Genomic DNA, 9,581 nt, shown 5'->3' on the forward strand with positions numbered 1-9,581 from the left:
AGTCTGTTGAGGCTCAGGATCTGGCTATCACATTGTCAGTCCAGAGATTCAAATCCCCTAAATATATCTTAAACCCCAACATTAACTGCACCTCCAGCACATTAGCATGAAAGTCTTATGAAGGGAGATCCCATCTGAGTCCAGATTCATCACACATAAACACCATTTCCAAAGAGGGGCCATCTGCCCTGGTAGTTAACCCCATCGGCCATGACCATAACTCCCATGGGTCTCTTTAGCCCTCAAAGGAACCAATATCTGGGGGTTGTATCTGCTTTATCTGTCTCTCTGACTCTGCTCAGTTGTGCATGAGGGCAAACCTTCTGCCAGCCTCCAGACTCTTTTTTAGAAACTCGTAGCCATATAAACTCATTTCTCCTTTCCATTTCCCCCTTACTTTAGGTCAAACAGCATTTTAAAGTCATGGTATTTTATGTAGACATGGATATTCTGCTGATCCGCATTGAACCTTCCATATAAGGTCATTTTCCAGTTGCATCATCAGTTGGTAGTTGATAGTGGTCCCTCGTTGCCAGGGAGGCTCATCCCCGGGTGTCATGTCCCACGCTGGGGGGAAGGCATTGCATTTACATGCTGAGTTTGGCTTCGAGACTGGCCACATTTGAGTAACATGAAGGCTGACAGAAGGGAATTCCCAGGCACAAAGTTGCTCTAGGCCTTGTTATTATTTTGGGTTTATCAGCTCACAAGCATAGTCATTAGTATCAGGGGCTCACTGTTGAACCCTCACTCCCTCCCGGTCCCCACCACTGTACCTGGGAGACTGTCGCTGCTCCCCTAGGGACCACGACAGAGCACCACTGGCCGGGAACCCAGTACCCCCCCTACTGTGGTTTTTAATTGTTGCCACTATGAGTATATCCAAACATTACCATGCACCCTGGACATATGTTCTGTACAGCTCCCTGTCAGTCATATATCATCTGTCATTGGTATCCCATACCAGTATCCCTCCATTGCCATTGTTGAAACACTCTGTGATCCAGAACTCCCCGAAATTTGAAGCCCAATATAATGTCATGGTCCCTTACTAGGGAATGGCATATAGCGATGAGTTTAAAGGATAGATAAAGAACTTGGATAAAGTTAGATAAAGAACTTAGATAAAGAATGTTGACTTGAAAAAATTCCACATCCTATTTCCCCCCCCCCCCTAATTATTCAGCTTTTCTTCACAGGAGTCCTAGACCACAGCAATGTATATATATAATATACAGCACTCCCACACATCCACCAGAAAACCTTTTCCCTTCCACAGTGATACTCTTACTCCCTATTCATATCATATTTACTTAAAGTGATGTACAGAGTCTGAGACATTAGCTTTCTAACAAGGTGACATCTGTATTTACATTATGGTGCATACTTTAGGATACACAGTTCTTTACATTTTTAGTTATCCTATGTTTTACATTATGGTTTACATTATCAGTCTGTCATCTCCTATATGTTATGGTGTAATATTACATGTTTTATATCCATCCTTGTGTACTCTCAAGAGACTCCTCTCTTACCCCCCATTTACTTTGGTTCCACACATTTAACGTCCATTTTCCCTTCCACCTTAGTGCCCTCAGTGATAGCCAACCTCCGTTTCCTGAGGAGCCACTTCCAGAGATAGATGGAATAGTGTTCAGGGCCTAACTTGCTCAACTGCCCCAATGCCCTGGGAGCCACCCTTTCTCTCGAGGGATACAGTTCCCTCTATTGGATGGCATTAGTCCTCCCCAGGATGTGGGTCCACCCCCACTCTCACTACTTGGGTTTCTACCCCATGGTGTCACCCACTCTGGCAGAATGAGCATTTAGACATTCCCCAGGAGCCCGTCCTGCATCAGACCCTCCCCTCCGAGCATTCTAAACAGGTAACCCTCTTTATTATATTTTGATATGATTTTCTCGGCATTTTACTCTCCACCAACACCTGACCCTCTCCTGGTTCGTATGCTACCCCTCCCTCCCCCCACTTTTGGGCAACGTTACCCACCCGTCCCTCCCCAGCCACCCTCAAACCCGCAAAGCCCCAAGCAAAGGCAACCCCTTGCCCCCCTTTTATCTCTTCTTTGTGTTCATACTTACCACCATCTCGTCTTAAATTCCACCCCTGCAGACATCGGCTCATATCCTTCCTCCACCCTCCGATTTCCTGCAAGCCTATCGTTCAGTCTCTTGCTATCTAGGGCAGCTTGTTTATTTCATATCATTGAGGTCATGTAGTATTTGTCCTTCAATGTCTGGGTTGCTTCACTCAACATAAGGTTCTCAAGATTCATCCATGTTATCACATGTGTTTGTAGTGTGTTTGTTCTTACAGCCGAGTAGTATTCCATTGTGTGTATATACCACATTTTATTGATCCACTCGTCTGTTGATGGGCATTTGGGTTGATTCCAACTTTTGGCAATAGTGAACAATGCTGCTATGAACATTGGTGTACATATATTGGTTTGTGTTCTTGTTTTCAGTTCTGCTGGGTATATTCCCAGCAGTGGTATTGCTGGGTCATATGGCAAATCTATGGCTAGTTGTTTGAGAAACCGCCATACTGTTCTCCAGAATGGTTGGATCCTTCTGCATTCCCACCAGCAGTGGATGAGTGTTCCCCTTCCTTCACATCCTCTCCAGCACTTGTATTCTTCTGTTTTTTTCATAGCTGCCAATCTTATGGGTGTAAGATGGTATCTCATTGTGGTTTTGATTTGCATTTCCCTGATAGCTAGAGATTTGGAGCATTTTTTCATGTGCTTTCTTGCCATTTGTATTTCTTCTTCGGAGAAGTGTCTGTTTAAGTCTTTTTCCCATTTTTTAAATGGATTGTTTATCTTTTTATTTTCAAGATGTAGGAGTTCTTTATATATGCAAGTTATAAGTTTCTTATCAGATATATGATTGCCAAATATTTTCTCCCACTGTGTGGGCTCCCTTTTTACTTTCTTGACAAACTCCTTTGAGGTGCAGAAGGCTTTAATTTTGAGGAAGTCCCATTTATCTATTAGTTCTTTTGCTGCTCGTGCTTTTGGTGAGATATTCATAAATCCATTACCTATTACAAGGTCCTGTAGATGTTTCCCTACACTGCTTTCTAAGGTTTTTATGGTCTTGGCTCTTATATTTAGGTCTTTGATCCATCTTGAGTTGATCTTTGTATAAGGTGTGAGATGGTAATCCTCTTTCATTCTTCTACATATGGCTATCCAGTTCTCCAGACACCATTTGTTGAATAGGCCACTCTCTCCCAGTTGAGAGGGTTTGGTGGCTTTATCGAATATTATGTGGTTGTATATGTGAGGTTCTATATCAGAGCTTTCAATTCGATTCCATTGGTCTATATGTCTCTCCTTATGCCAATACCATGCTGTTTTCACCACCGTAGCTTTATAGTATGTTTTGAAGTCAGGTAGTGTGATTCCTCCAATTTCGTTTTTCTTTTTCAGTATGTCTTTGGCTATTCGGGGTCTCTTTCCTTTCCAAATAAATTTCATAGTTAGTTTTTCTAGTTCCTTAAAGAAGGCTGCATTGATTTTTATTGGGATTGCATTGAATGTGTAGATCAATTTTGGTAGGATAGACATCTTAATAATGTTCAGTCTTCCTATCCATGAACAAGGAATAGTCTTCCATTTATTTAGGTCTTCTTTGATTTCCTTGAACAATCTTGTATAGTTCTCAGTGTATAAGTTCTTTACCTCTTTAGTTAAATTTATTCCTAAGTATTTGATTTTTTTATTTACTATTGTGAATGGTATTTGTTTCTTGATTTCCTCCTGATCTTGCTCATTATTGGTGTACAGAAATGCTACTGATTTTTGCGCATTGATCTTATAACCTGCGACTTTACTAAACTCATTTATGAGTTCTAGAATCTTCGTTGTAGATCTCTCAGGGTTTTCTATGTATAGGATCATGTCATCTGCAAATAATGAAATTTTGACTTCTTCCTTTCCAATTTGAATGCCTTTTATTTCTGGTTCTTGCCTCAGTGCTCGAGCAAGTACTTCTAAGACAATGTTAAATAGGAGCGGCAACAGTGGGCATCCTTGTCTTGTTCCTGAGTTTAGAGGGAAGGAGTCTAGGATTTCTCCATTGTAAACAATATTGGCTTTAGGTTTTTCATATATACTCTTTATCATGTTCAAAAAATTTCCTTGTATTCCAATCATTTGGAGTGTTTTTATCAAGAAAGGGTGCTGTATTTTGTCAAATGCTTTTTCTGCATCAATAGATATAATCATGTGACTTTTTTCCTTCAATCTGTTTATATGGTGTATTACGTTGATTGATTTTCTTATGTTGAACCATCCTTGCATACCTGGGATGAATCCCACTTGGTCGTGGTGTATAATTCGTTTAATGTGTTGTTGAATACGATTAGCAAGTATTTTGTTAAGTATTTTTGCGTCTAGGTTCATTAGAGAAATTGGTCTGTAATTTTCCTTTCTTGTGATGTCTTTATTTGGCTTTGGTACTAGGGTAATGTTGGCATCATAGAAGGAGTTGGGTAATGTTCTTTCTGTTTCGATGGTTTGGAATAGTTTCAGCAGGATTGGTGTCAGTTCTTTCCGGAATGTTTTATAGAATTCACCTGTGAAGCCATCTGGCCCTGGGCTCTTCTTAGTTGGGAGATTTTTAATAACTGATTCTATCTCTCTGCTTGTGATTGGTTTGTTAAGATCATCAATTTCTTCTTTTGTCAATATGGGCTGTTTATGTGTTTCTAGGAATTTGTCCATTTCCTCTAGATTGTCATTTTTGTTGGAATATAGTTTTTCAAAATATCCTCTTATGATAGTCTTTATTTCTGTGGGGTCAGTGGTGATATCGCCTTTCTCATTTCTTATTTTGTGTATTTGCATCTTCTCTCTTTTTTTCTTTGTTAGTGTTGCTAAAGGTTTGTCAATTTTGTTAATCTTCTCAAAAAACCAGCTCTTGGTCTTGTTTATCTGTTCAAGTGCTTTCTTATTTTCTATTTCATTTAGTTCTGCTCTTATCTTTGTTATTTCCTTCCTTCTTCTTCCTGTTGGGTTACTTTGTTGTTGTTTTTCTAATTCCTTCAAATGTGCAGTTAGTTCTTCAATTTTTGCTCTTTCTTCTTTTTTGATATATGAATTTATGGCTATAAACTTCCCTCTCAGTACTGCTTTTGCTGCATCCCATAAATTTTGGTATGTTGTGTTATCATTATCATTTGTTTCAAGGTAGTCATTGATTTCTTTTGAGATTTCCTCTTTGACCCACTGTTTTTCTAAGAGTGTGTTGTTTAATTTCCAAATCGTGGTGTGAAATCTGGGCTTCTTTCCCTTGCAAATCTCCAGCTTGACTCCACTGTGGTCAGAGATAATGTTTTGTATGATTTCAATCTTTCTGAATTCGTTCAGCCTTTCTTTGTGGCCTAGCATATGATCTATCTTGGAGAATGATCCATGTGCGCTTGAGAAAAATGTATATCCTGCTGTGTTTGGGTGTAGCGATCTATATATGTCTATTAGATCGAGCTCCTCTAATATACTATTCAGATGTTTTGTGTCTTTGGTGATTCTCTTTTGAGATGTTCTGTCCAGAATTGATAGTGGTGTATTAAAATCCCCCACTATAATTGTAGATGTATCTATTCTTTCACTTAGTTTTTCCAGCGTTTGCCTGACGTATTTAGAGGCACCCTTGTTAGGGGCATAGATATTTATGATTGTTCGATCTTCTTGACAGATTTTCCCTTTGACTAAAATGTAGTATCCTTCTTTGTCTCTCACAATTGTTTCACATTTAAAGTCTATTTTGTCTGATATTAATATAGCTACTCCTGCCTTTTTTTGGTTATTGTTAGCTTGTATGATTGTTTTCCAGCCTTTCACTTTCAATCTCCATGCGTCTCTGGGTCTAAGATGTGTCTCTTGTAGACAGCATATGGATGGGTCATATTTCCTTATCCAGTGTCCCAGTCTGAATCTTTTGATAGGTGAGTTTAATCCATTGACATTCAGTGTTATTACTATCAAGGAATTATTTGTGTTAGCCATATTTTGATTGGATTTGTGTTTGTCATATTTTGTTTGTATATTTTTTTTGTCTTTTTTGTTGTTGTTGTTGGTCTTATACTCTCCTCCAACTTTGCCTTTCCTGTTTTTTCCTTTCTTCCTGCAGAACTCCCTTTAGAATTTCTTGAAGGGGAGGTTTCTTGTTGGTATACTCTTTCAGTTTCTGTTTGTCTGCGAATATTTTGAACTCTCCATCATGTTTGAATGCTAGTTTAGCTGGATAGAGTATTCTTGGTTGGAAATTTTTTTCCTTTAGTACCTTGACTATATCATACCACTGTCTTCTTGCCTCCATGGTTTCAGAAGAAAAATCAGCACTTAATCTAATTGAGCTTCCCTTGTATATGATGGTTTTCTTTTCTCTTGCTGCTTTTAGGATCTTCTCTTTGTCTTGAGCATTGGATAATTTGACAAGTATATGTCTTGGGGTGGGCCTGTTGGGGTTTATGACTTGTGGAGTGCGCTGTGCTTCTTGGATATGTACATCTGTCTCTTTCAGTAGATTTGGGAAGTTTTCAGTCATTATTTCCTGCAACACTCTTTCTGACCCCTTTCCCTTCTCTTCACCTTCTGGAATGCCTATAATATGTATGTTTGAGCGTTTTGCATTGTCATTCAGGTCCCTAAATCCTAATTGGATTTTTTCTATCTTCTTATTGACCCCTTCTACTATCTGTTTGATTTCTGATGTACTGTCTTCCACATCACTAATTCTCTGCTCTGTCTCTTCTAGTCTGCTGATATTTGCTGCAAGTGTATTTTTGATTTCTTGAACTGTGGTGTTCATTCCCATCATATCTGTTATGTTTTTGCGTATGTCTGCAATTTCCCCTCCAAGTGATGTCTTCATGTTGTTAACCTCTTTCATTACTGCATCAATTTTGTCGGTGATAAATGTTCTGAGATCTTTCATTGCTTGTGCCAAGTTTTGCTCCCCTTCGTGATTATTGGTTTGTTGATTGGATTCAGCCATGTTTTCCTGATTATTGGTTTGGTTCGTAGATTTTTGTTGCTTTCTGGTCATCTCTTTATTTTGACGAATTTAATCAGTTCCTTAGCTTCTTTGTCTGCTCTTGGAGGTTAATTAGTTGTTATTTTTGCACAGGTGTTATATCTTCTCTTTGTCACTTTTATCTTCTTATTCTAGTTACTTGTTGTTGGTTAAGTTCACTTTAGAGGAAAGTATTAGTGTTGGGGAAAGGCAATTGTGTAAGCAAGGGAAAAGTGTAAAGTTGTATTGGTGATGTATGTTAATAAAGCAGGAATATGAGATCTGGAAGGATGGAGGTTAGATTCATGTAGATTGTATAGAGTTATAGCTGTAGGTAGAGTACCTTTTATGAAGTTGATGACTGAATTTGGGAGGAATATGGTATGAACTACACAGCTATTGTTTTCATGAGAGAGGGAAAAAGAAAAGAAAGGTAATAGTTTCAAGAGTGGATAATAGACAGAAAACAGAACAAAGGTATTAGAAATTAAGAGTTAGACACTTTGTGGATCAAAGAACGGGAGGTGGGGGGTGGAATATAGGAGAGACAGTAGATGATAGTGGATATCAAGATGCAGGGGAAGGGGGATAGTGTAGGTAGCCTAAATCAGTTCACACAGAAATGAGGCAGTGGAGGATGGGAAAACCCAGCAAATGTGAGGTGTTCCCTGTAGCACCTATTGTATACTTGAATTAAAGTAAAAATAAGTGGAAGATGAGGGACAAGAGGGAAAGAGAAAACCGAAAAAAAACAAACAAACAAAAAAAAAACAAACTAATTATAATAAAGAAAAAAGAAAGGCAAGAAGAAATGAAGAAAGAAAAAGAGGATGGGCAAACGGTGGGGAACGGATAGGGCGAAGAGAGATACAGGTACACACGTGTCACAATTGCAACACTATCTAAAACAACAACTTCCCCCCGCTTTGCCCTAAAACCCCCCCGTCTGTCTGCCCAAATGGGTCTGCAAGCACCTCCCTTCCCACAAACCCCCAATAGGCCGCCCAGGGCCCACGAACTCCCCAGTACTGCAGATGCTCAAAAAAAAAAAAAAAATTTAAGTAAAATTAAAAAAACAAACAAACAAACAAAAAAAAAAAAAAAAAAAAAAAACAAAAAAAAACAGAAACCCCTCCCAGGCCCGGCTCCGCCCGCCGCGGAGGCTTGGACCGGCTCTGCCCGGCTCCTCACGCCGCCTTGGCCTGGCCTGGCTCCGCCCAGCTCCGCTCGCTACAGCGGCCCAGCCGGCTCCGGCATCCACCTCCCGCCACCGCGGCCTGGACCGGCCCTGCCCGGCTCCGTACCCGCCGCGGCCTGACCCGGGCCCGCCCGGCTCCAAACGCTACCGCGGCCCCGCAGCCGGGGCCTGCACCGGCCCCGCCCGGCTCCAAGCGCTACCGCGGCCCGCAGCCGGGGCCTGCACCGGCCCCGCCCGGCTCCAAGCGCTACCGCGGCCCGCCGCCGGGGCCTGCACCGGCCCCGCCCGGCTCCAAGCGCTACCGCGGCCCGCCGCCGGGGCCTGCACCGGCCCCGCCCGGCTCCAAGCGCTACCGCGGCCCGCCGCCGGGGCCTGCACCGGCCCCGCCCGGCTCCAAACGCTACCGCGGCCGGGCCCGGCCTGGCTCAGCCCCACCGAGCGGGGCTAGATGCCTCGTCTCCGCCTACCCAAGAAGGGAATCCTCTGCAGGTAGCTGGGATCTCCGTGTATATTTCACAGATGAATCCTCTCTGTTACCTTCCCTCCAAATCGATGTCCAGACACCTCCGGACCAGCAAAAATCCCGAAACAATCCGGTCCCAAAGAGTCTCCAACGCCACCCAGCCGATTCCCTGCAGAAGACTCTAACAGGGATGTTCACTCAGCCGCCATCTTGCCCCCTCCCATTTTGTTAATTTTTAATACCAGTCACTCTAATAGGTGTGAGATGATGTATGTCACTGTAGTTTTGATTTGCATTTCCCTATATTTAATGATGTTGAACATCTTTTTATGTGTATTGTAGCCATTTTTATATGTTCTTTGGAAAGATGTCAATTCTTTTCCTTGTTTTATACTTTTGGTGGTGTCCTTCCTCTGTTGTTAAGTCAAAGGATTTGTTTATAAATTCTAAATATTAAACTTTATCAAATATGTGTGTTGGAGAAAAATGGCATTCACTGGGACATGGAGACTGATTGACCACACGCAGAAAAAGAATTTATTGAGAAGCTCTCCCAATGGAGAGGTCTAAAGAACAGACTCAGTCCCCCTCACCAGCATGATGGGGGTCTGAAGAGAGAACTTCAGCCACTCCTGGAAGGGGGGCCTTGAATTTATACAGAACTTTCCTAGGTGGGGAAGTGATAGTTAATGGGAGGGGGTTGAGGTTCTGAGCAAGGTGCAGGGACCAATAGGGAGCTTTAGAGGTGAAAATTTTCCTGATAATGATTAGGGAGTTCATGGTCTCTTGGAATGCAGCAGGAGCACATGTTTCTTTTGATCTGTAGGGTTTTCAAGGGTTTCTTTATTTCCCTCTGGTATGTAAACAGTGAAGGTT

Source organism: Dasypus novemcinctus, chromosome 17 (genome assembly GCF_030445035.2).
Source record: "Dasypus novemcinctus isolate mDasNov1 chromosome 17, mDasNov1.1.hap2, whole genome shotgun sequence".
Classification (NCBI taxonomy): Eukaryota; Metazoa; Chordata; class Mammalia; order Cingulata; family Dasypodidae; genus Dasypus; species Dasypus novemcinctus.